The sequence below is a fragment of the Coturnix japonica genome, chromosome Z (genome assembly GCF_054131305.1).
Source record: "Coturnix japonica strain WE chromosome Z, WE-NBRP24, whole genome shotgun sequence".
NCBI lineage: Eukaryota > Metazoa > Chordata > Aves > Galliformes > Phasianidae > Coturnix > Coturnix japonica.
In genome coordinates, this window is record NC_140702.1 from 32,067,293 (window position 1) to 32,093,939 (window position 26,647).

General features: G+C 39.4%; 1 protein-coding gene across 29 annotated transcripts in view; it reads left to right on the forward strand.

Moving 5' to 3' along the window:
* Nucleotides 1–26,647, forward strand: part of ZNF462 (zinc finger protein 462) — a 92,290-nt gene that overhangs the window by 12,797 nt on the left and 52,846 nt on the right. For 5 of the 29 annotated variants that reach the window (XM_085528667.1, XM_085528680.1, XM_085528671.1 and 2 more), the window contains one exon: nt 612–694. The exons of 22 other annotated variants lie outside the window; for them this stretch is intronic. The gene's annotated coding sequence lies outside the window, so the exon portion shown is untranslated. Of the gene's footprint in view, nt 1–611; nt 695–25,771; nt 25,944–26,647 lie in introns of those variants that run through there. 2 more of the 29 variants (XM_085528689.1, XM_085528678.1) reach the window with 2 other exon arrangements.

Sequence of the window (26,647 nt, forward strand, 5' to 3'; positions counted from 1 at the left end):
ACAACAACAACAAAAAAACCAAATGCTTAAGTCACATTCAGAAAATGTCTTTGAGACCAAAAGCCTTGAGTCAGAAGTTGCTTGGCAGGATGACAGGCAGGTTGACCAAAGGTTGCATGTGGTGTTCTCTTGCAAAATGAGCATGAAATGCTTGTTGCCCTCCATGATTCTTCAGTGCTTCCACAGGTTCACCCATGTTACTTCAGTAGTGCACAAGAACATAATTTGCTTACTGGTGTTATGTCCTTATCTCTGAAGATATTTATTTTAAGAATTTATGTCTACATAGGTTTGTTAATACTGTACTGTAATATCAGATGGGCTGCTGAGACCTCAAGGGGGTGAGCAATCTATTTTTAGTGTGTTTGAAGGGTAGATGATGTTTCAGGTTGTGGAATGACTTTCTGGGGGGACTGTTACCATACACTGAAGTTTTGTATGTCATGGCAGTGGAGAGCAGTCATATGATGATGAGGTAGTAACTTAAATGGGATATTAAAGAAATCCTGCTCTTTGGGGAAATTTCAAAGATAGATGGAGCTAAAATGCTGCATAGTCTATTCTTATACTTGTTTCCTTGATATACTGAAGACATCTAATCCTCTTTACAGGTGAAATGAGCAGCCTGCTTATAAGCTGGAGGCAGTGCTTGCTGATTTGTTGACATCCAGATCGAAGAGTTATCCATGTCAAAGTAAGAATTTCAGTATCCAATAACCAAAATACTGTTTAGTTGCTCATGTGGTGGCACTAAAGATGGTTTGTCATCTCTTACCGCATCAGAAAGTAGTGAAATGTAGGAAGTTCTATAGTAGCAGTGCTACCCTATTTAAATGTATTTGAGATCCTAGCCCTGCAGAGACTGGAGATTTGTGTTGAGAAGACTGCCTCTGACAAATGCCTGCTCACAGTAATATGGGCAATGATTCCAGCCTTGCTTTGGAAGAACTGCACTGTAGTGGTAGCCTTGGAGAACCAATTGTAATGACTTATTATAGTTAGGTTTTATGTGAATTGGCTTCCTATTTTCTTTGGAAGTCAGTAAAATTGCAGGTTCTACAAGATTCTCCTTACATTCCTGGAATTTTGTTTTGTGTACAGGCATGTGCATTTTATTTATTTAATAAAGCTTCGTTACCATTATTGGGAACGTTAACAAAAGCTTTATTAATAGGTCAGACTCCATCTACCACTGCATTCTCTAGTTATTGCAGTACATTTGGCAGATAACAGAAGATGAGGGCTAAAGCCCTTTTCCTGCGATAGACCAGTCATTTGAATTGTGCCTGTGATCTGATTCTGAATTTTGCTGTGGTTACTCCTATGAATAAACATCTGAAGATTCAATCTTCTGCCACATAGACTAATTCTTTTGGATTTCTGAGGAAAGCATTTTGAAATCACATCTTGCACAGAAGATGCCCTCAGCTTTCAACAACTACCACCTACATAGACAAGATGTTCATTTATTGTTTGTGAAGGCATGGTTGTAGCTGATTTGCAAGCATTAATGAGAGCTAATTCAGTAGGTAATTCTTTAACTTTCATTTATGTGCTCCTCTTCTTTCATTCTCACTTTTTAATATACTAACAGGGGGAGAAATTTTGTCATAAAAACTTAAATTTGAATTCAGCTGATGCTGGCACATCCCTGAAGAATGATTACATATAAAGTTGGGGGTGCTTTACTGAGAAGAGCTGTGTTGCTGTGCTGCCTCTAGATGATCCTCAAGCATTTTGGATCCTCATCACTAACTCTGGTGTTTTTGGAAGCCATGACCTTTCACATATTTTTGCCATTAAGGGAATCCTTTTAATAAACACTAATATGGTAATTGCTTGTTCAAGACAGAGGTGCTTTGGATCAGGGAAAATGTAACCTAGACCCTTTTACTATGACATGAGTGGGTACATTTGCATATGTGTATATAATGCAAGTTGCTATCTATGTGGTTCATACTACCATGGTACTTTATCTGGCAGTTCATTTAAATATTTACTCCAAAAGATCTTCTTCTCTGTTGGTTTGAAGCAGCGCTTCCAGTTATTTTTAGGTCATTTTCATCTTAGCAACCCTGCTGGAGATAAACCAGACACAAGTGCAATAAACTGTTCCTGCATTTTGGTAGAAATTAATAAAATAAAGTTTAATGGTTTGGTCCCAAGGGAGGAACAGACCATCTGGTTAGCAGAAGGTTCAGCCAAGTAATACAGTGCTGAGAGTGCCACAAACCAACCTAGAATATCTAGTAATGTGTCCAGTTGCTGCATGTATTAAGCATTGAAATGGTGCTTTCAGATCTGCCGAGCCAGCAGTTCTGTTACCACTGCTGTGACGCAGGAGATAATTCTGTTGGGCAAGCATCAGCATGGGGGTGGAACTACAGTACAGGATGTGTAATGTCAACATGAAGCATGGGAGCTGGCAGTAAGAAGGAAAGCAGCCATTTCATGCCAGTGCAGGAAACCTAAATAGATTTTTTCCCTCTGCATCTTGTCCTTTTATGCTGTTTTCATACTTGGTGCTAAATGATTATCTTCTACTTTGTCATCTGAAAACTCCAGCCCAGCAGGGTTTCATTTTGTTCTCTTTTTGAAGCTGTTTGTTGTTTGTTTGTTTGTTTTAAACAAGTGAAGTGCTCTCCAAAAGCATGTCTGATGGACTTCAAAAGGGGCTGGGGGGAGCTGAAGGGCTAAGCAGATCTGGAGAAAAAGAAGAGTTCAGTCATGTGAAAGTCCCAAGCTTCAGATGAAGTTTCATTGTAGATCCTTTTGGCTCTAGTGCAGAAACAGTTTGTTCAAAAGCTGTAACTATTTAAGAACACCATACTGCAGCTGAGAAATGCACAAAGGTATGAAATACTGCAATTGATGACGTATAGTCTTTGAAACTGCTATATCAAGAAACTATAGAAATCTATTGTAACTGTTTCTGCTCTCTTTTTTAGCAGGAATATCTTTTTAGAATTTCTTTTTCCAGTTTGGTTAAAACTAGTGACAAATTACTGTGACAAATTACTTGTGTGCCCCAGTGGCGCAGTGGTAGGAATGCCGCTTTGCAACACCAGGGCCCAGGTTCGAATCCCCCTGTGGCGCAAGTGGTAGAAGTGCCGCTCTGCAGCACAGAGGCTTGAATCCCGGGGGTTGGACTTGATGATCTCTAAGGTACCTTCCAACCCGCACGAGACTATGATACTATGATGCCATTTTTAAGTGCCAAACAGTTAAGTTACTGTCCAGGAAAATAACTTCTAAATATGTTTGCCAGGCATTCTATGGACTTTTGAATCTTAAAAATTTAGTGATTTGGTTTTGGTCAGCTCAATCATAGACTGGTATACTGTGGCTTTTTTCCTTATTTGTTTTTGGTGGTGGTTGTTTTTGATGTTTTTGTGTCCCCCTACTCAAATGTTTGGAGTCATCTTCCTGTAACCTGGCAAGCTCCAGAAGACTAGAGCTTGCTTCTTGACAGGCATGAGAGAGCTATACTTTGTAATCAGAGCTCTCATGATTTCTATTGCCTGTTCAGCAGAATTTTCAAAGAATAATATTACAGCTCCCCTTGAATGAATCCTTGTCTTACATGCTGTTCTGTGGTAGCCCTGCAAAGGTATGACTTTCTTCATATGTTCCTAAGAACTGGAGTGGGAGTCTGGGAGTAGTCAGCCCACAGGTATGTTTTCCCAGTTGCAATTTGGTGATGGGAGGAGGGGATGCATATAAAACAAGTCTTGTGCGTGAAGACTGTTCTGTTATACAGTAACTTCATCCTTGAGCAGTATTCCTTGCTCCATTGGCCCCATTGAGCAGATTTTTTGGTTGAAGCTACAGAGGTCTTATGCTTCTCCATAGTGTTCTTGCAAGGAAATGAAACTGAAGAATTATGTGAAAGTTGAACATCATTTCTTAGGCAGATTTTTTTCTTGATTGCGTAGGTAACTCTATGTTGTAGCAGCTGCTTAAGCATCAGAAATATTAAGGATGCAGTAAGAATAATAAGATTCTTAAAAGATATAGTCATATTGTTCATATAATTTCTTGTACAGGTTTCATTTTATGGAAGCTGGAAACTATTTGTCTTCTCCGGTGATGCTGAACAATTTCTAAAGCATGCTGGAGAATGTTCATTAGAAGTGTTTTTGCATAGACGAACAATTCTGCTAAATTTTGTCTACACCTTTTCTCACTAAAACTAGAACATCTCTATAGTGTAAAGAAAATACAGTGTCCTTGACTTTTTCATACCCCAAAAGGTGCTACTTGCTGAAGATAGTTTATTATAAATAACTACTAAGATGATAATCTCACCACAGCATGCTTGGCAGTCTTCCATTGAGTTAGCCTGTTTCAGCAAGGAGCTGTCGCCGAAGATACAAAGCAATCTGCAGGGACATATGATCACACACACTGCCTGCTTTCTCTGTCATCATGGATGCCTCATCATTTCCTGTGTCTAATGACTAGGAAATGGAATTATCATCTGATTCTAGCAAGCTTCAGCACCAGAAAGATGGATTTTAGTTCCTCTCTCATAAATATCATGTGACAGAAGTTTTAACTTGTAGGAGAACATTTGTTTGACTTGGCTGTGGTTTTTTTGTTTCTTTGTTTGTTTCTGTGGTTTCCTTTTGTTTTTATTTGTTTGTTTGTTTGTTTTTGGTGTAAAAAAGATGGACAAAAGCTTCTGGAGAAACAGTGGACTTACAGATGTATGCAAAATGTTTTCCTGTTATAAGCGGTGGAGAAACATACCTACAAGTGCCAATGAAAATGGGGCAGAGGTGAGGAGGTTTTTCTGGGCTTTGACTGCCTTCAGAATCTCTTATTTTTAAAAAAAAAACTCAAAGACTACGGAGAAAGACATAAGTCAACCACATAAATTTATTATTTCCAAGGATATCAGAAGACTGGTATTAATTCCCTCGGAGGTTCAGTGTCAACATTTGACTGCAGTCATGCAGCTTGATGGTAACTGATTTTGAGTTTAAAGAGTTGATAGTACTTTGTGATATGTGGGTGTGGACTTATAGCAAGTCTTGTTCAGTGGGTATCACTGACTGTTCTAATCAAAAATCTTTTCAAGTAGTGTGCTGGCATTTTTTGTGTTTTATTTTTTTAGAAATAATTTCATCAGACCATCTCTTCTGCTTTGTTAATTGAATAATGTAAGTCAGAACTTCATCTAACCTGCATATTGAGGTTAGCCATGTTGTTGATATCTCATGCTTCTCAGAGGCCTAGCAGCTTATATCTCAGACCTTTGCCTCTTTGACTCTTCAAAGATGTAGAAATTAGTCTAGAAAAAAAACTGGTAAGACTGAGATAGAACAAATGAAGGTACAATTATGGTAATTTTTTTTCTCCCTGATTTGATAGATAGCGTTAAATACTGTATCTCAACAAGAACAAGGAAAAAACACAACATGAAGAACTTAGATGTTGACTTGCAGGCATTAGTAATAGTCCTTTTTTGCAAAACTGATATATTTTATATTTGACTCGTATGGGAAGAGACTTGCTCTCTTCAGCTAAGAAAACATGGAAGAGGCAGAGAGATGTTACCATTCTTTGTCTTAATGATGATATTCCACCCCATAAACCCTACAAAGGCAAATTCCTGTGTTCTTTCTTGACATTATGGGAATGGATTAATGATGAGATGGGTTCTGCTCACTCTAAGATGAAGAAAGCACTTGAACTGATGTCCAGTGATTATGGAGTGTTCTTCATCTCTGAACATCTGACTTAGATAGCTGCCTTTATACTTTGAGATGGCCATTCTAAATCTGTCATGTTCAGGAACTGCCTAACTTGGATGACCTTGTGACTTAAAAGAAATCCTGTGAAACTGCTAGTTGCAACCTTACTGAAGGACACGTTCTGAAGAGCTAGCTCATTAGGCAAGCTTTGAAGGGTGTGCTCTGCAGAGTAGCTTCCTGTTATTTGGTTAATGGTTGACCTAGTTCTATTGCCATATGCTTCCTGGAACGCATTCTAATATCAAATATGTGCTAAAGTAAGACTGGGATAATAAAAGGAAAGTCAAAGCCTTTATGAAACAGAAATCATAAAGTGCTGTTGGATTTTGGTGGTAGTATTTGCTGTAGTTACTAAAATGGCAGTTGCATTGATGATGATGGAACAGTACTGATACTGATTGCAAGTGCATCAAACATGTTTAGGTATTTTTTTAGGTTTGTAAAGGCTTGTATCAGTAATGAGTATGTTTGAGACTGAAGTTGGGAAGTGAAGGCAGTGAAGCACTTGGAGTGATATTATAGTTGTGAGAAAAGAGTAGATGAGATTTAGTTAAAGGCAGGAGGACTGCTTCCCCTCCTCCCCCCCCCCCCCCCCCCCCCCTTTATTGCTAACCATGGGAAAACATTTTTAAAATTTATTTATTTTGCTGCTTAAATCCTAGCTAAGAGGCAAAAACAGAGATTCAAGTTTTTACCTGGTGTATCAGACACCATATAGCATCCATAGTCGCACTAGACAAAAGTTGAGCCTGCAACCTGACAGACTTGACATCCTGAAAAATCATCAAGCAAAACCTTCTGATTTTACCTCCTAGGACAAAAAAAGAAAGGGTGTGTGGTAACAATTTCATATGCAGTGTACCTAATGGTGAAAGAGGGGGAAGGGAAAATTAAAGCTGCACTTTGTAATCTTTTGAGAGTTCATGTCTGTATGAATAGATGTGGTGACTTATTATTCTTTGTCAGTCTGCGAATCTGAACTGCTTTCCAGATGTACCACTCTGAGTATATATTCATATAACCTGGCAGTGGCTAACCTGTGTCTCTTCAGTCGCAGATGGCTTGCAAGCAGTTCAGGTGTGAATTTCAAGCAAAGGTATGTCATGACAGTAGTGGGGGTTGCTGTGGCCGTCAGTGTAGGGAGAATTAAGGTGTCAGAACTTGTAAGCAGCTGTTGTATCATGCTTATCAACATGGGAAGCATCAAACCTGCAGAGAAGTAGTGAGTTGTCTTGGGATACATAATCATCTTCTATGTCATTTTTAAGGATAGGAACATTTTGGCTTATTTGATTAGGATACATGGTGTAACAATGTTGTATAATTTCCCTTGAATACTGTACAAGGCTGAGCAGTATTTCTGTAGAACTTACTGGATCTAGACAAAAACAAACCACAACATTTTTAGATGGACACAATATGTTGTGTGAGATGTAATCATACTGGTCATGAAAAAAATATCTGCTCTGGGGACTGACACAAGCACAGCTATTTATGCAACCTGACCAGAACAAAGGATAATGCTTCTGCAAGATCAGACAGATCTGATGCTTCAGCAGGCTGAGCAAATGAATGGAGGGAGGTCTTCTCTTATCCATTGTCTCAAAGATGTGGGCTGGTAGGAAAGAAAGGGAGGTTGAATAGAGCTTCTGAAGGAATATGCTGCTTTGTGTTCTGTGGGAAGAGAGCAAGCGGGAGTTCTGGAAGTTCTCTGCATTGGCAGGATGACAAGCTTGTAATAGAAAAGTGTGGCAATGGACTACTGGTATTGAAAAAGTACTTTCTCTTTGGTAGCCTGCTTAGAAAATCATTATTAGGAAGCTGAGGAAATATATCAGGCTCCAAAAATGGGAACAAACCTAACATGAGAGAAGCTCAGTAAAAGACTACTAGTAAAAGACTAATCCTGACCTGCTAGTAAAGAGTGATAAAAGATATTTTCTGTATATGAAGGAATTCAGAGTTTTCTGTCATCCCCCTTCCCCTTTTTCTCTTTTCCTTCTCTTTCTTTCCATGAACAACTCATCTATGTGTTCTGGAGTACCTCAGTTGTGTTCCTGATGGAATTTTTATATAGGGAGAGCTTGGCTGATCAAATTAATGGGACAGTCAGAATCATCTTATGCTTGGAAGAATCCTTCTGCTTCTCTTGCTCCAGCTGTCAAACTGTCATAGCCAAATTAGCCCAAGTCGGATTTTAGTACCAAGCTCCCATTTTAAAGGCATAATGAGGCCAAGGAAAAGCAAGAAGAGAGGGAGCAGAACAGAGATTTTTGATTAGCCGAGTAGAACTGAGGGTTACATCGTGTTCCAGAGCTATAATATTTGACTTCCAGTGTCGAGGGGGATTTCAGCTGAGAAATGAATCCTTTCAAGGGAGGAGTGTAGGAATTACATCAGTGTTACGATTAGATCTGTGTGTGTTACCTTTTTTGTTTGGTCACTGGGACTAGCAGTTATGTTTCTGGTTATTTGGAGATTTTGTATGTAGGCAGTTTTCTTTAAAACTATGTTTTTCTTTACTCAGGTGCCAATAGCATTGTTTTTTTTCAGCAAGCATGCTAATTTTCTTACCTTTAAATTAATGGACCTGAGACTTGTATGTACAATAACAGAATCTGTCTGTGATATCTCGGCCACAAGGATCACCTTGTATGGAATCCAAATGCAATTTTTAAAGTTCTCTCTTGTTTTAAGGAAGGACTTAAATGCAGTACCAGTGGATGAGCCATGGATTTGACCCAATATATCATTCAGTATGGGTTTCCAGCTTCTTTAACCTAGAGGAGTTTCTGCTGAAGAGAGGAAGTGATGATACTGGTTGCTCTGCGGCTGAGCTTGTATGCTACACCAGATCTAAACTAAAGTGATGTTGGGCATGGTGACCAAGAATGCACGTAGTATGTTGGAAAAGAGTTAAATGAAGTTTCAAATAATACCTGGGTGTGAGGACAAGACAAAAATTTCCTAGGTGAGCACAAATCTCAACAAATAAATCAAGGTGCAATCTCCCAAATGGGTCTGAAAGCAAGCACTTTCTGAACAGTGTCAGCTTGGTGCTAAGCATAGACAAAAAAACTGTCTTATCGATGAAGGCTGCAAAAGACTTTCTTACCTTCTTACCTCTTCCAGACCTCCTTTTTACTGTTTTCTTAACAACTGAATTCTTTAGGATACAAGACAGTTGGACCATCAGTGATTTCTAGAATGTAACAACACTATCCTAGTCATAATTATGATAATGTTTTTGCAAAATATAATCTACATTATGACTTAGATGACAGACTAGAGATGAAGGATTGAATTGTATGGGACTTTGAACTGCGCAATAGCAAGAACCATGTGTCATCTATCACTTTAAGGAAGGCAAATCTCTTTAGTTCCCATTGACAAATTGTGATTTTTGGAATGTATTTATTATTCTTAAAAGAAAACAGGAATTTTTGGGGGACTGTTCACAAATGTTCACATGGAAGTCAAGCTGAAGAGAGAAAATAATCAGAACATGTATTTGGACAATCATTGCATTCTCAGTCTAATATATTTTGTGTCCCATCAAGAAAAAGGGATTGAGAACTGACCAATTTCCTCATGGCCATCTAGACAGAAGTATCTGTTTTTGCATCTCTAGAAGAAGGAGACACTGGGATAAGAAAACCCCATGCAGATAGCATGAAGGAATCATAGGTCTCATTGACCACTGGCTTTCTAGTGTATTTAAAATAAATTTGGGAGGCTTTTCATGAATATAGTGAATACTGACCTTGCTTTAATAGATCAAGCAGATAAAATCAGCATTGTGCCTTTGGAGAGCTGAAAAGTAAGAGATATTCAAAATGGTTAGAACAGTTAACCAGACCACTCAGATACATACATAGGATACGCTGTCATCCTGCTGCTGCTCTGTGTGAGTACTACTCTTGGAATACTAAACTCACTCCTGAAATTGGCATGTCTTTAAAAGTAAGGGTGGAAATGCTGAGGATAGCAATGATCTGAAGTCTGGAAAATTGTTCTTTGCAAGAACTTTCAGATAGTCCATTCTCCCCTTTCAGAGGTTTTCAAAAGTGACATTTACAGGGCTAGAAGCAGCTAATTTGCCAGGCTATGCCCGTTATTATAGGAATCTGGACTCTGTACCAAACTGTAACAAGATGCAGAGGCTGGAATCTAAGACTAGAAAATGTTTGCTATATAAATAGTTCTTTATTTCTAATTTAATAGTGGAAAAAGATTAGGTGCTATTGGAATAACTAATGGACTCAGTAGAAAGTCCTAAGGCATCAAGCCTGTAGTCTCTCCAGATGCTGTGCTGAGAGACAAGCTTTAGACTGTTACCACTGAGTTGGATAGGAACAACTGTCTAGTTGTACAAGGTGAACTCTGAGCAAGACGACTGCCCTTATCTCATGCCATGGCAGTAGAAAGTTGTCTTAAAGAACAGCTGATGAAAATTCTGAAACTTTGCTATGTAGTTTGTCTCAAAAGTGTTTTGAGTTTTTCTGGAACACTCAATGAGAATCTTTTTCACCCAGCATAGCAGACAAGCAAATAACCAAGTTAAGTGAATAATAAAGCAGACTGCAGGTCTGTAGTGCAAACTAATGGTTGGTTACCTCTCTCACAGTTTTTCCTCCTGTTCCCTGTTTTAGGCTTAAAAGTATGAATGGATGATTTGTGCTTAGTTCTCAAAGTGGAATCTGTGCACAAGGCTGGGGGAAGCTGCCTTGCAAATTTTCCTGTTGTCTTGATAGGGGAAAAGAAGAAACAAAGCAGGGTTTTTGTAGTCCTTGACAGAGCTGCTACAGACTCGCACATTGTGGTTTCCAAGGGACAGTAAATCCCCCACACCAGAAGACCTCTAGTTTCCTCTGGACACAACAACCCGTACTTTGGTCACCCAGAATTTTAGTCCTGGTTTTACAGACACAAACTAGATACTTTGGCCCTGTAGTTACCACAGAGGTGGTTGTGGCATTAAAAAAAACCACAAAATTTCCATTCCCTAGAGCAACTAAACTGTGTTAAAAATATACCACAATTATATTATGATTTCATAATAACCAGTTTTTTGTATTAATAATAATTTGTAACATAATAATATAAATAATAATTTTGTAATAATAATTAATAATAATTTGGGAGCTATTGGTAACAGGTGAACGGTTGGACTGGATGATCTTTTAGGTCTTTTCCAACCTTGGTGATTCTATGATTTGCAGTAAGTAATCCACAATACCTTTCAGACATTTGTTAGACAACTCTCAAAGTCATAGATGACCATTAAAGATGATGCACCTCAGAAACTTAAAGATTAACTCTTTCGCATTCTGTGCTAATCAAAAGGTTTCAACAGTGAGCGCTGTCATTATTTCTTCTTAGTTTCCTGGTAACTGATACACAAACAAGTCATTATTTGGGGGGAAAAAATGGTACATCAACTTCGCTTTGAAGGTCATTACTCAAAAGGCCCCCCTGTAAATGCTCTTCTTATTAACCTTTATAAATGAGCTACTACAGGAGGATGAAGGAGTTCTGATTCCCTAATTGACAAATATTTTCAGTCCTTAATTTGTAGTTTTCATTTTGGAAGAATGCTTTCCAGATTCATTGTATTGCAGCAGTCTAATTGGAGGAGATAGAAGACAATGGCAGGACAAAGGAGCTCAGGAATGAAGAAAGGGAAAGGGGTCTGAGCAGCTCTTTCTGCATTACTTTGTTTGGGAATGGGTGATTATTTTGATGAAAGTAACAGCTGTCTTCCATCACAAAATGCAAAAGAAGTTAATACAGAAGGTGACCTCTTTAACTGTTCCCACTCCATTTCTCTCCCATAATCTTTGTCAAATCTTTATTTCTAGTCATGGCTGCAAAGGAGTCTTCTCTAACCTGAACATTTCCTTTCTTCTACTAATGAAGCCTACAGATATAGACCCTGTGTGCTCAGCTGAAAAGGAAACCACTTTTTTTTTTTTTTTTTTTTTTTGACAGTGAAGCTTCACTGCCAAAATGATCTTGTACTGCAGGTGGCTAGAGGTATATGATACAAGTTAGTCTGTCAGCTTTGGAACATATCTGAAGGGCAAGCTCTTGTAGAAGGGTGAACTGTAGCACCAATCCTGTGATTAGCAAGTCTAGTTCTGCCTCCTTCAGCTTCTGAGATCTTGAAGATCCATTGCATGCTCTGCTTTCAGGTAAGGGGAAGCTTATTCCAGTTTTGACCTCTACTTCATAATAAAAAGCAGCAGTAAGTACTGATCCACATAAAGATCTGGTTCTCAGCTGGGGAGTACTGGCAGAACTCCAGCAAATTTCTAGAAATAAAAAACTGGTAAAATCTCTGAAAGCCCAGCAGGAACTGGGACTTGCATAATATTCTGTAGGTCATAAGAATACGGGAGTGGGAAATTGGAATAATGACTTAATCTTTCCATAATTTTTTTATTTTTTATTTTTTAAAAGAGGGTAAGAAAATCTTTAGGAAGAACTCTGCTCATTTTCTCTTGGTGGTATTGGCTTGCATGGCTTTGTTTTTCTTTGAAAACTGATATCACAAGAGTATCCAACCTTCAGGAGTGAAGCCATTATATGTGGCACTGCAGAACAGGAGCCAAAGTATAAAAATAAAATACCAGGCTGCCTTCCTCAGGATCCAGACATAGCAAACACATACACATACGCAGTATCTTGACCGACCACAGTTGTATCAGTTACTGAGTTCAGAGCAACGGACAATGAGAACCAAAAAATGAGTCCTGTTCCTCAAAAAGAAAGAGGAAGAAATGTCAGACTTCTGCAGTCTCAGATACCAGATAGTAGAGCACATGGGAGGCTCCTTTTCACAAGCGGGTTTGAGAGAGTAAAACCAGATGACTTTTGGTCATTCCTGCTGATGTTTGTTGCAGCTCCCTCCCAGCTCTCTTTATCTTATTTTCTTTGCCTCACAGAGTAATGGTTTAGAGCAAACCAGTATTCTTTTGAAAATACATTCCTTTCTTAAGATGTGAAGGCAGTGTCTTTTGTTTCATCCTGTGTGTTGAAGGATCTGCACATCAAACTTATTCAGAAGAAATCAAAGACCAACTCCTCTAACTTCAGGGCTACCCTAAAGTTGTATGTCACCACCACTAGGCAGTGGAAACAGCAGTGGCAGATAACTAGCATCTTTCCAAAAAACCTGAAGTGCTTGATGAGACGTGCAGAACTCCTGCTACTTCAGAGCTGATGATCAAAGGGATGGAACACCTCTCCTGTGAGGACAGGCTGAGAGATCTGGGGCTGTTCAGCCTCGAGAAGCTTTCAGGGGGACCTTACGGTGGCCTTCCAGTACCTGAAGGGTACAGGAAAGCTGGGGAGGAACTTCTATAAGGGTATGTATAGTGACAGGACAAGGGGAAGTGGCTTTAAACTGGAAGACGGTAGATTTAGACTACATATTAGGAAGATATTCTTTAGTCTGAGGGTGGTGAGAACTGGAATAGGTTGCCACGTGGGGTTGTGGATGCCCTCTCCCTGGAAGGAGGAAAGGCTGAATGGGGCTTCAAGCAACCTGGTCTAGTGGGAAGTATCTGTATCTATGGCAGGGGGGTTGGAACTGGATGATCTTAAAGATCCTTTCCAACCCAAACCATTCCGTATTTCTATGAACTGACATTGCAGAAGAGGTGTAAAGATACCAGCTGAGCTAAGTCCACATGCCTGTATACTGCCTAAAGCTTGGATACCTACTTTTTTGACTGCAGGGATAGGGCAGGTGCAGGTTCTAGAAAAATCCGTTTCTCAGATGCCCCCAAGCCAAGAATCACACTGGATTTTGAGTTAGGCTTTTTCCAGCTGCAGCAAGCATGTTTGTATGTCTTGGTTGACAACTACAGGAGAAAAAAGAAAACAAAGAAGAGATGTTAACACTATCTATCACTGCCCAGGCTAAGTAAGTCACAGCTGTCCATGACAGTTGGCTTTTTGCAGAGCTTAGTCTGTTTATGCTCTGCAGAAGTAGGAGGAGGTATGCTCAGTATGCTTCTTTCAGTAGGAATGCCAGCAGTATCTTGGACTACTACAGGGAATGTTCTGCATCTTTAAGCTCTTTTTGCAGAATTTAGGCAATTGATAAACAGGAACAGGAGTTGTTGGTAGGTTGTATACATGCCATAGACAGGATAATTGCCATTTTTGGGAAATGTGTGAAAGCTTAGATATCCAGACTGACAAAATAGGATATTTATTTTACTGAAGTTTTTCAGGAAAAACATATTAATGGAATATACAATGATGGAGATGCTGTAGACTCAAGTTTTTGAATAACTTGAGTCTCCTAAAACCTAAAAAAATCTGCATTTTTTTTTTTTTTTTCTTTTGTGGTGATATCCTAACAATGAAGGGTAGATACAACTGTCAGCATGTGAAAACTAATTGACTTGGTTGTTCTCATAAATTTTATTAGCCAGGGTGGAGCGGTGGAAGTGAGCATAAGTTCTGTGGCTCCAACTAGCATGTGCAAAAGAGAGGCCTCATTAAGTCATACTTCCTCTTCTTTGGTCATGATTATCTCCTGCTCACAGAAGACATTGAGAAAGACCTAGTGTGTATCTCTCAGGGTATTTTTGTAAAGGTGCTATAAAGAATATCCCCTCTGTTGACTTCTACTAGATTGTTTCTTTTTGTTATACTTTCCCTCTTGGCATATGCCAGAACAGAAGAATTTATGAGTATTTTACCCAATATTTAGAAGAGTCTAGGAAGAGAGCAGATGGATTTGGATGGTTTGGATAAAGTCATGCTACAAGAATTGGACTTTTTTCAGTTGTCAGACCTTGGAAATCCATCTCCTTTCTTACACTCCTTAAAGTTCACGTGTTGAACTGCTCCCTTTTTTTCAGTCTCCTCTCTCCCTTTTTAATATAAGTAATTTCAAATCTCAAGTAATATAAGGGTTAGACTGCAATCACCATCCCTAACCTCTGCCTTCTTTGGCATTCTGCTGAATTGGCCTAAATACTTCAGCAAAAGTATCCAAATTCTGTGCAAAGAGCTGGAAATTGCAACCCAGAGATTAAAAGTAAATACAAAGATGATTAACAAAGGGAGTCAGATATATCCTTTGTATCTGTGTGTGTGGTTTGTGATTTACCTCTGCTACCAAAATTTTTGATTTCCGAAACTCTGGAGAATGTAGTATTTGTAGTTATTGTGGAAAGCTGGCACTGCAATTTCAAAACTACTGGCACAGAAAGGTAGCATGGTGTAGGAGGGACAAGCTGGAATCTGTGAACCCACTTTCTTTCAGATCAACTGTGCAACTAGGAGTCAGGCCACTTCACCTCTCTGTGTTTCACCATTCTAAATGGAAGGCTCTTCACTGTGAAGACTTAGTCGTTCTGCTCTTGACAGAGGTAGAGCCTACCACAGTGAGGTCTGAAACTGAACGATACAAATAAATACATAGCAACTGTGTGGATCACAGTATGGGTACCAGTACTGCTACTCAATAATTTAATTCAGCCTTTTTTTTCCTTACAAATTGAGAGTCTTCAGAGAATATCCAGTAATTTGCAACTGCTTGAAAACCACAGAACTACTTCAGTCTTCAGTATCTTTGAAGGCAGGTGTTTTCTACTGATTTATACGACTCGTTCATGATATGGAAACATAATATGTATTATATTGTCTTCTGTCACTTTGATGTTCCAAAAACAGAAGAAGGAAAAATGAAAGTTCTGCAGGGATGACTGTACTTCTGGCATGGGCTCTTTTGTCAATGAAATCTTAAATGAATGCAAAACTTTCACTCTGCATACATTCTTGCAAACAAGAGCCCACGCTTGAGCGAATGCTTGCTGCAAGAAACAAATATATGCGTATAAGTGACTTTTATTTAAATGAGTTTTAAATTAAAAAAAAAAAAAAGAAAGAAAGAAAAGAAAAAAAAAAAACCTGGAATGGACTACATAACACATCACTTTCTTTTTTTTCTTCCCCACATTATTAAAGGATGTTGGCTAACATAAATTAAGTCTCAAAATAGTCATTCTATTTTAATGTCATATAGTTTGTGTGCATTGGGTCTTATTGCTCTGTTAATATTTGATTAGTTTGAAAATTTTGCTGGGTGCTAATATACCATCATACAGCTTGGATCTTCTGGATTCTTTTAGGTATTCCTGTATCATATTTTTGCCAGTTTTGTTAACTTAAAATGTATTTTGACTACCTTTTCCATTTTGCATATAGAATAAATGACACTGTTCATATATATGTGCATTTGTTTTGACAGAAAAAAACACATTTTTAATTAACTCTTAAGTCCGTGTGTTCTCAGAGGCATTATTTGCCATAATATATCAATGAGAGAACTGCTGTGCAGAATCCTTCTCTGGAGCAGCAGGTGAATGGCCTTCTAACTGCAGCCAAAAGCAGACTACCTGTTCTGTACAACAACTATCCCACGTATTTTCAGTGGTGTGTCTGAATTTGCATGGAAATAAGGAAGATTTTGTGAGGACAGAACTAAGAAGACCTGAGAAGGCCATTTCTTGGCTGTTAGTCTAATACTCCTCTTCACAGTTCTCTTTGTTGCTAGTACTTCTGTGCAAAACCTACATCCTGGTGAAATCTTGGGTTCTACTTTTGTTTGTTTGTTTGTTTGTTTGTTTGTTTTTGTTGTTGTTGTTGCTGGCTTGTTTGTTTGTTTGTTTGTTTGTCAGGGTATTTTTTCATCTTTGATTATGCATTCATGAGAGCTGTCCAAAAAGTCTTTCTTCCTTAAAGTTGAACCAGCATTCACTTTTCTTAAACCAGGGAAGCCAAAAATCTCTTACATACCTTACCTTGTCTTAGACATTGCTCCCTAAGGTCCTGTGCAAAGTTTTCCACATCCTTAGTCTTACAAAAAATAATAATTTGAATTCAGATTACAAGTTACACAGATTTTCACAAGTTATGGAATCTAAATGATCTTGAGCCTTTCTCTGAATTGGATTGTTCTACACTTCTCTTTTTAGGGATACTATCTTCTGATACATTAAAAAAACAAAAAAAACCAAAAAAAAACATGGTGGCAAGTTTCAAGTTGGTGGTGGCCTGAAGTAGCTAAAATCATTAATGATCTATTTGTAAATTATGAGAAGCTATTGTTTTAATTCACTGCATTAAGTGAAAAGAGTAAGTGACAGGAAAATATAAGAACAGGGTGCTCACGGTCTCACTTTAGTTTCTTTTCAATGAGATACTTTTTATGTTCATAAACTAGACTTGAACTGAACTTTCCTTGTAACAAGTAAGATTGTTTTCATGTCATCTGGAATTTGTATGTATACTCGAAGATAAAGTTTTGGAAATTCATATCTCCTTCACCTGCTTTCACCCTGCATCCTTTGGGTTAAACCAGAGTGGTCCCACCTTCTCCACAAAGATGGTACTATTATGGGAGGCTATATATATATATATAAAATTATAAAATAAGAATTTGTTACCTTACTAGTTTAAAATACCTGAGATTTTGCCAGCTTTAAATTCCTGAAGGTAAAGCATTTACAACAGTAGAAAGAAACAAGATGTGTATTGGACTTATAGAAGAGAACACAAAAGTTCTGCAATGTCTACATACTTACAAGGGTTGTAGCTTTTGAAGGATGCAGTTGGCCATAATTTCAGCTCCCCTTTGCTGTGGGCCATATTACAAAGTCTTAATTAATTATTCTTTATGGTCCATTTCCTGTTTGGGCTTTTCTTGGGATAAAGAAAAAATAAAAATTTTTGTTGTTGAGCATGAAACAACTTATTTAAAGAAAAAGAGAACAGACTAGAATAGAAAAATTTCATTAGAAGATTCAACATCTTACTGCTTTCAATGCAACTTAGCTTTAATATGAGTTTTCTTCTTAATTTGAACATGCCCAGAATAGCTAGTTCAAAGGACTGTTTATTATTGGTAAGATGAAAAATAGGACTAACAGAGGATACTTTTTTCTTAGTTTTGTGAGAGATTGTTTTTAATTATTACCTCTTTAACAAAGTGTGTAACAAAGTATGCATCTTTTGTAGACAGGGAATAATAACTTTTTCCAGCAATATTTTCTAATGCCTGTTTGAACCAAATAACATCTGGCTGCACAGACTGCATGAACCTTGGTCAATTCATAGATATTGTGAACCAGACTACAGGGATCGCTCAGAATAATGCTTTTTCCCCTTGAAATAAATTGTAGTTATTCCATTTAGTTCCTTCTAGACACTGATATCCATGGATATCCTTATTTAAGATACTTTGTACTTAATATTCTAGCTATATATATTACATGACCTGCAAAAATTTGTTTCCCAGAAGGATCACATGGGAGGGAGGTGGAGGTTGAAGAGGAAGTAAAAGAAGCAAAGTTCTCATTTGGAACCAGGTTATTGCATTCCAGTGTGCGTATACCGCATCCCAACATGTAATCCAGTAGAGTATATACACGGTTTAGAGGGCAAAGCATTCTGGACAGCATATAGATGTTAACTGCATCTTACTTCTTTTTTTCAGTGGTATAACTTTTCAGCAAATTCAGTGATGGGACCAGCATCTTGCTGCTACCATCCTAAACAGAGGATCTTTACTAGCACAGGTGGAAAACTAAGAAAGATGGCAGGGAGAAGGGTGGAAGGCTAGTAATCACTAGTCATAGATCTGTCAAATACTGGAGGAGTGTATATTCCTCTACCTGCGGCAAAGATGCTGGCTGCCACACTGCGAGTGAGTCAGTGGGCAAATAAAACTATGAATTCTGTCTAGCATTATGAATGGGTCACTGATGGATTTGTATTACCTAAGGAAATGAACTGGCTGACAGAGAGGTTTCTGATGGCTGCCCAGCAAATGTCAGATATAGCAGGAAACTTGGGAGGTGGAAATGGATAGCTGGAGACTCAGGCAGTGCTAAAGTAGCTACAATGTCATTGGAGCTCCTCAAATGAGAACGTTTCTGAGGAGTACAGTGGGAATGCAAAACAATCTTTAAGCTCTGCTAATTAGTGTTTTCTTATTCTCCAGCAGAATTTCAGCCATGAACACTGCTTTATAATTACAGAGTAATTCATGAGATGGGTTTGGGTCTGCATGAGATGATGTGCTGTTCTTCTCAGCTTTGCTTGCTGGTAAAGATCAAGCCCTCTGCCGCTTTGGTTTTGTAAAAAAAAACATTCTTCTGACTGCCCTTTTTCTTCCTGTCCACACACTGCCTGCTTGGAGCTAACCCTTTGAAGGAGGACTGGTAAGATGCAGTACCTACACAACATGTAAGATCTCGGGACAGTCTAGAAGAATAACGTGCATCATCCCTAGGATCTTTGCTAAGATGAACCCGTGTTAGTGATGAAAGCAGGCAGTGGCCAACCCCTTTCTTAGATCTGACCCAGGCAGCCTTTCCATGGTTCCCAAATGTTCTGTGAAATTTGCTTACATAGAGAGTCCTGTATTTCTATGAATCTGGGTGCTGGATATTGGAAATGATCTTTGGAATTTGAAACAGTGGCAGAAAGGTTATTCTTCCCATCGACCCTATTCAGTCTCTGTCACCACTGCTATCACAGAGGACCAGTTTGCCCTTCAAGCAGGAACATGTCCAGCAAAGCAGCTTTTCACATTTGTCTTTTATGATGGTGATCTCTTCATTTTAGTTTCTTGAAAGCAGTTTTCTGTAGCTGTCCCAAAACAGAGCATTACCCTTTTTATTGGTACTTTCTGAGTGCTTGTGTCTTTGTGTCCACCTCTGCAACTTTATTGAGAATGCCCAATTGTGTTTTAAACCAGCTGTATTGGCTGGTCTAATCTGAGAGCTCCAGGATTAAAATTCTGTACTCCCTAAAATAATCTAGCAGTTAATGTTCTCCCATGGTTTTGCTTTGCCACCAGCTTTTAAACTGTATTTAGACTTTGTAAAAACACTGTGCTCCTTGCAAATTAAGATCAGTCCTCCCTAAAGCACATCTGTAACTGACCAGCCATAGCACTGTAAGCCATCAGGCCATGCAATGGAGCATGTATTTTGGGTGAATGGCAAGACTGCTTTTAAAGGCACAAAAGGCGAGGAAGACTGAGAGTTCATTTAAGGGCAGATGACCATCAGGTGATAATCTTTTTGTCTCCAACCACAGCTCTGCTCTTTCCCTCTCCAGTTCAAGTTGTAGCAAGGTATGTGGTTGAATTTTTCACATCTCATTCACTACTGTCAGGAGCCTGTTTCTAACGGGTTTGACTTTCCTTGGCAAGAATGAACTCCGCTGGAGTTATGCCAGGCTGAGTAGTCTGCTCCTCCCCTTGATCCTGCCAGGATGAGGATAGTAATGCACCCTTTGTGTAAAGGGCTGCAAGAAGATGTTATTTCCAGTGCATTAGAAGGAACTGGATTGTCTCTAGAGTATCCAGGCAGTGTGCTGCTGTGTTCTTCAGCACCACCTACTGACATCTTCCTCTCCCAAGTCCATGCACTGAGGGAAGTGCACTTATCTTCAGTCACAGGAACTGGATCTCTTGAGGTAACTGACTATACACTCTCAGCTGAAAATTAGTAACCCCTGATCCAGTGCCTTCAATCGCATTATGCAGTGTGAGGAACAATGAGAAACAGGGCACAAAAGCAAAGTTGCGTTATTCTGCTATCCTCTTTTCCTAGTGGGCTAGCCCAGTTTCCTCTTGAACACGCATCTGTATAGAAGAAAACTGAGAGTTTGGGTTGTGTCACTGATGTGAGTAGCTCTGCTTATTCCCTGTGATCATTCAGTAAGGGAATTCAGTAACTAAGCTCCCACTAAACCATGTCCCTCAACACAATATCCAGTCATTCCTTGAACACCCCCAGGGTTGGTGACTCCACCACCTCCCTGGGCAGTCCACTCCAGTGCCTGACCCCTCTTACTGAGAAGTAATACCCCCTAATGTCCAGCCTGAATCTCCCCTGCTGTAGCTTGAAACCATTCCATCCTATCACTAAATTTTCTTCCATTCCTAAAAAAAGGAAAGGTAAAAAAGGAAGCTAAGTTTATTCTGTGGAAAAGAAGGACCCTATCTGATCAGAATTATCCTCCTTTCTAGTATATATGTTGTATGTTCTTGTAATACATAGCCAGAGCAGTACTCTGTTTATTGAGTCTGGTGGACTAAAGGAAAGGCTGACAAAACTGAGTCTATATTTGCATTTCCACAACTACTTTTGCATAGTAAATGAAGTAAACAGCTTACTTAATAAGATAGACATCCTACTCGGACTGTTCAGAGGTTCAATCTCTAAAGAGCCTTGATTTCTATAAGGATTAATAATTTGCCATAAACGTAATCTAGAAGACAAGAAAAATGCATCCTAGTTTTGTTTACAGCAAATGCACTTAGTATTTGATAACCTTGCAGGCCTGAAGCTCTTCCTACAACTCATTTGCTCATGCAGTGTACCATAATGCCTGACCAACAACCTTCACAAAAGGAACATACACAATCATAAGATGCTTTCTTCATTTGCCTTTCAGTTAAGTAGCAATATCATATTTGAACTTTCTTATTGTTATGTGAAGTTTGAAACTATCCTTCAGGAATTTAGATTTTACTTTTTTATTTCAAATAGGTATTTATAGTCTAGGATACCAAAAATTAACAAACAAAACCAAAACAAGCAAATTACTTGTGAGAACTGAAAATTAATCCATCAGTATTTAGGTACCTTGCAACAATAATGTCCCTCCCTACCTCATGGCTCTACGTATTTAAGTTACTTATATAATAGTTTGAATTTATTTTAAGTATCACATGAATTTGAGATTAAGTATTTCATCTTTGACTTTCCTTCTAGAAAAGCTTGTCTTTTTTGCAGGGGGATAATTATCACTTTGTACGTCTTCTTGAGGTTAGGGAAGACAATCTTTTTCCTTGATATATTGCTCAAAATGATACAGTGTTACTGTATTTTATTTTACTTTTCTAAAACCATTGGCTCAAACAATCAGTTAAGCTGATAGCGATGTTATTTATCATTTAAACCTGTTTCAGATTATTTTATGAATTTATTAATACCTCAAGAAAAAATAACCAGAGGTTCTGTAATTATTTTTACCTAGAACTGAAAAAGTCATCTATGTTTCTAGGCAGCTACCAGCACTGTGTAGACGCCTTCTACAAGCTTAAAGAGTAATTTTTACATTTCGTTCAGCAGAGAAGGTTTTGAGAGCTATGCTGTAGCTTTACAACAACCCAAACCATAGCATTGTATCAGAAATGTGAACACATGCAATGAATTATGGAGATGTAACAAAAAGAAATCATGACTGAACTACAGAGGGATCAAGGAAGTTGGTCATTGGGTTTTTCTGTCTGTTGGTCGTCGAGATTTCTGTCAAGTATTGTGTATGAAAAAAGTGTAGCAGGAAGTTTTCTTCTTTTGTGTAATCCAACCTGGAGTTCACTTGAGGTTCAGACTTCCAGGAATATTTTGGGCAAAATAAATAAATAAATATTTAGATCAGTTTAGGTAATTGTTTTTATCACTGAGTTGTAATGTATCTCTAAAAGAAGTTTATTTCCTGAAAAGTGTCAATATATTGTATTTTAGTATGCTATGAATGTCCTTGTAGGTCAAGAGAAATGAGAATGGCCTGGTAAAGTATTTACTGGAAGAAATGGGCAGCAGGATTAAGAATCACACAGTTAACGTATTACTCTCATGGGCACAACTGCTGAGTTTCAAACTGTAATAAATGGTCCTAAACTGGACATCAGAATGGAAATTTTGACAGTAAAACATATTCCTGGTGATAATATTTTGCTGTAAGGACTTTACATGAGAATAGGAACCACAAATTTACCATATTACCATATATGAGTGAACAGTTGCAACTCAACCCATGGAGTCTCATCTGTGTTAAGTTCTGTCGGATTCCTCTTTCCTCTTTCTCATCTCTCCCGGCAAAAAAAAAAAAAAAAAAAAAAAAAAAAAGTGGGAAAGAAATAGTATTTAAGTTCAGTTTATAAGGGTTTGGACAAATGACTCCAAAGTCAACCATCAGAGGACCAAGAATCTTCATAACCTGACTAGCACAAGAGCTTTCGTCCATGGTGAGCTGCTTGGGAGTCACATTTCTGTAGTGTTTTGTTAGTATCTTTCTGGTGGCTTAGTTTCCAGTAACAACAACAAAAAAGATAAGACCAACACTGAAGTTTCCAGTGAGTTCAGTGTGATGTGTGACTCCCAATCTTGATGAGTATGCTTTGTTCAAACATTGATAGATGAGGGGCAAATGGGTCACCCCCAAGCCACAAAACACCTAGGCACTGGGGCAACGCCTTGGTGACAGGGCTATGGGTAGCTGAGCCCCTGGACATGACTGGGGGGGGGGGGCAGGGGACACCTAACAGGCAATCCTGTACCTTGGGCGGGGCAATAAATGCCTCAATGGAGCTGGAATAGGTGGAGAGCCTGGCAGAGGCCCAGAGTGACTGCAGAGTGGGCAGCAAAGCCTGCGGGTGCCTTCAGGACCCTGACACACGCTGTGCCTCCTGGGGAGCCCAGTCAGGTGAAAGCAGGCTTGGTGGTGTTCCTGCTTCCATAGCCATGTGAGTATGACCAGGACCACTGCCATGGTTTCAAGCTGCGGCAGGGGAGATTCAGGCTGGACACTGGGAAATATTACTTCTCAGAAAGGGTGATCAGGAACTGGAATGGACTGCCCAGGGAGGTGGTGGAGTCACTGACTCTGGAGGTGTTCAAGGAGCGACTGGATGTTATGTTGAGGGACATGGTTTAATGGGAGCTATTGGTAATAGGTGAACAGTTGGACTGGACGATCTTGTAGGTCTTTTCCAACCTTGGTGATTCTATGATTCTATGATTTCAGCTCAGCCTCAGCAATAAGTGAAAACTATATGCAACATGCCTGCATGAGGTAGGGTTGGAGATCATCTGTCTGTAGGAAGGCTTGGAATTCTGGTGATTATTTTAAATGTAGTGTTACCAATACTCAGCTGGATTCACACAGCATGTGTGGTCTGAGTGACCTTTTCAGTTGTGGTTGTGCATGTGCATACTCTTAACTTCTAGAAGCACTGCTGACTCCTTCTCAAAATACAACGGGTAGTCAACCACAAAAGCTCAATTTTGAGGTCAGCGCCTTAGGCTTCACAATTAATTTTGTATTTTGAAGCCTTAAAACCAAACTTAAACATAATGATTTGTACTACTTTGGCTGCTGCCAAATTCTGTAATGACTGTTGTTCAACAAGCACAATTATCTTTTGTTTTGGATTTTCAAAAACCTAGAAACCTAATGCAACTGTCTCTGATGTTCTCCTCACATATTTAGGAGCTCCAAAAAGGATGTGGAAAACAATTTGACACCTCAACTTTGGTCTTTAAAACTACATGGCTTTCAGAATCTCTAGTACTCAATGTTTTGGGAGCTTTTTGCTCTGAGGGGAAATGAGTATACCTCTTCTCCACATTAAACATTAAAGCCATATATTTTATCAAGAGGTTCTAAATGCAAATTAAGTCAGACAATGGTATTTTAATAATCTGGTGAGGTTAGCATCACGTTTGTAAGAGTATTTTAGAAATCACATTATCTTTGGGCAATGTGGTCTCAAGAGATTGGCTGTGAATATGTTAGAGGGATTGTAGGATCTATGGATTCATTTCATGGTGGTTGTGTTTGTTTGTTGTTGTTTAGTTTGTTTGTTTTCTTTCCAGGCTTCCTGTTCTGCTTTTGAGCTAGTAGTTTTGGTAACTCCATCCTCACCTACACCTTCATTCCCCCTCATTTTTTATTTTTAATGGTGCTATGTGAACATTTAAGGGATTATGGAATGTAGGTTTTATCAAGCAAATTAAGTATAGAAGATAGTGTTGCTTGATGTATGGAATGTATTGTTTTAGCCAGTATTGATTGAAAAATATGCAAATCTTGCTTTATCTCCTTTGCTTGGGTTATACATCTTCCCAGTGCATTAACATCTGCACTGACAATGCTCTTCCCTGGTGGGGAGGTGGGGATCTTTCTGTTCCGTGTTCCCTGCAGACAATGAAGAAGAAAGACACACATTGTGTTTCAGTTTCTTTTGATATATCAGCTAAGACTGGCAGTTTCTGATTTTCTTCGTCTTTGTGAAATGCTCAAATTTTAAAGAAAAATGTGGAAACGGGAGGGCAGAATTCCTCACCAAATTGGTTCATCTTGCTTTCAGCACGATACCCAGCAAAAAAAACCCCACATAAAATAGAAATCCATGGAGCTTTACTTGATATTTGTTCCTCGAAGCAGCAGAAAGATTAACTTTGTCTATGACTTGGTGCTACCTTTGTGAGATAGCTCCTGCTGACAGTACAAGCTAGAACCCATTAGAAAGTCCTCATTAGCTTTTAATCAGTAGCTATTAGTGATTTCTCAACTGCTCCTTCTGATTTGAAGCAGAAAGGTACTGTTGTTGATGTAAGATTATTTGGACAAAAGCGAGCATCCTTGAGGATACCTTCTCCAAGCATCAGCGTATGAAAGAATTGTGGCTGCTGGAAGTGGGATGGTGATGTTGTTTTATCTCTTGAAGCTCCCAGCATTCTATTTTTCAGAACTTCAGGTTTGCTCTCCTGGTTTTCTATTTTGTAAGCTGTCCTGCAAGACACGGAGCTGAAAGCGCTTTGTGATGGTGTTTCAAAAGGGTCTAAAGTTTTTCGGGGGCTGGGGAAGGGGGGGAAGAGAGATTTGTGTGTGTGTGTTGTTTTTCCTCTCTTCCACACAATGGAGCTTTCAGAGAACCTCTCTTAAAAGGCATAGCTACAGCCTTTGTGTTGAAGGGTGTGTCTGCTGGCAGGGTTTGCTGATGCAGACGGGCTGGCTGGTGATTAACAAAGGTCATTAGACTTTGGAATCTGGCAGGGGAGTGGGGTGGTGTGTCTTCTGCGCCGAGCAGGAGGGCTCCCCAGGGGCTGGAGGCCCCCCGTCCGCCCCTCTCCCCCTTCCTCTCTCCCCACCTCTCCGCCCCCCTCCCCTCCCCCCGAGTCCTCCTCCTGCTGGGAGGCTCGGCTCTGCCTTGCTTCTGCCTGTAGGACAGCTTGGACCAGAATCTTGATGCTGAAATGCTGTGCTTTTGGATTGAACCGTCCCATTTGTCATCCATGGGACAGGGAACCAACCCTGGGAGATAACTGCTGGCGGTCTGCTCAGGGAGAGAAGGTGCTGCTTGGGCAGTGCAGGGGGACAGCAGTGATATGGTTTGGGGTACAAGGCATGCAGGAGAAGAGCAGCTGTGTCTTGGGGATGCTGATTTTCCAAGCATCACTCAAGGAAGAGGAGGAAAAAGGGGGAAAAAATAAAAAGAAAAAAAGAAAGAAAGAGAAAAACCCAAACCTGATGTGCTTGAGATGAAGCTGAGATAAGTGAGGCCATGTTGTGCACAGGCGAGAAGCTATGAGCCTCTCAGTGCTGGAGTTGTCTGAGCTAAAATGGCTGCTCCCAAAGCTCAGAGGACTAGGGCAGCTTAGTGAGTCTTAAAGCTTCAGTGACGCAGGGGCTCATATCTCTTGAAAGTGTGATAAACACATTCAGCAGAGCTGTGGCTTGTTTGGCTGAGATGAAAGGACTAAGCTTGGGGGGATGGGTAGTGAAAACTGGATGATCTGCTTTTCTGTGAAGTGCTCTAAATGCAGGAGTCGTCTGCTCCATGGAAAAATTTGTTTTCAGGTCTAATGGACTGTGCTAAAGGAGACGTGGGGTGGGGCTTCACTCACTGCTGTAATTTGATCCAGAGCAGATAGCAACCTCTTCCACACAATTTGGTCTGGTGCTTGCACATAAAGGCTCTAGTATCTCGATTATTGTAACTTTGTTAGCAGAAAAGAAGCTGGTACAGCGTTCGTTTTCTTTATTGGTGGTGGGAG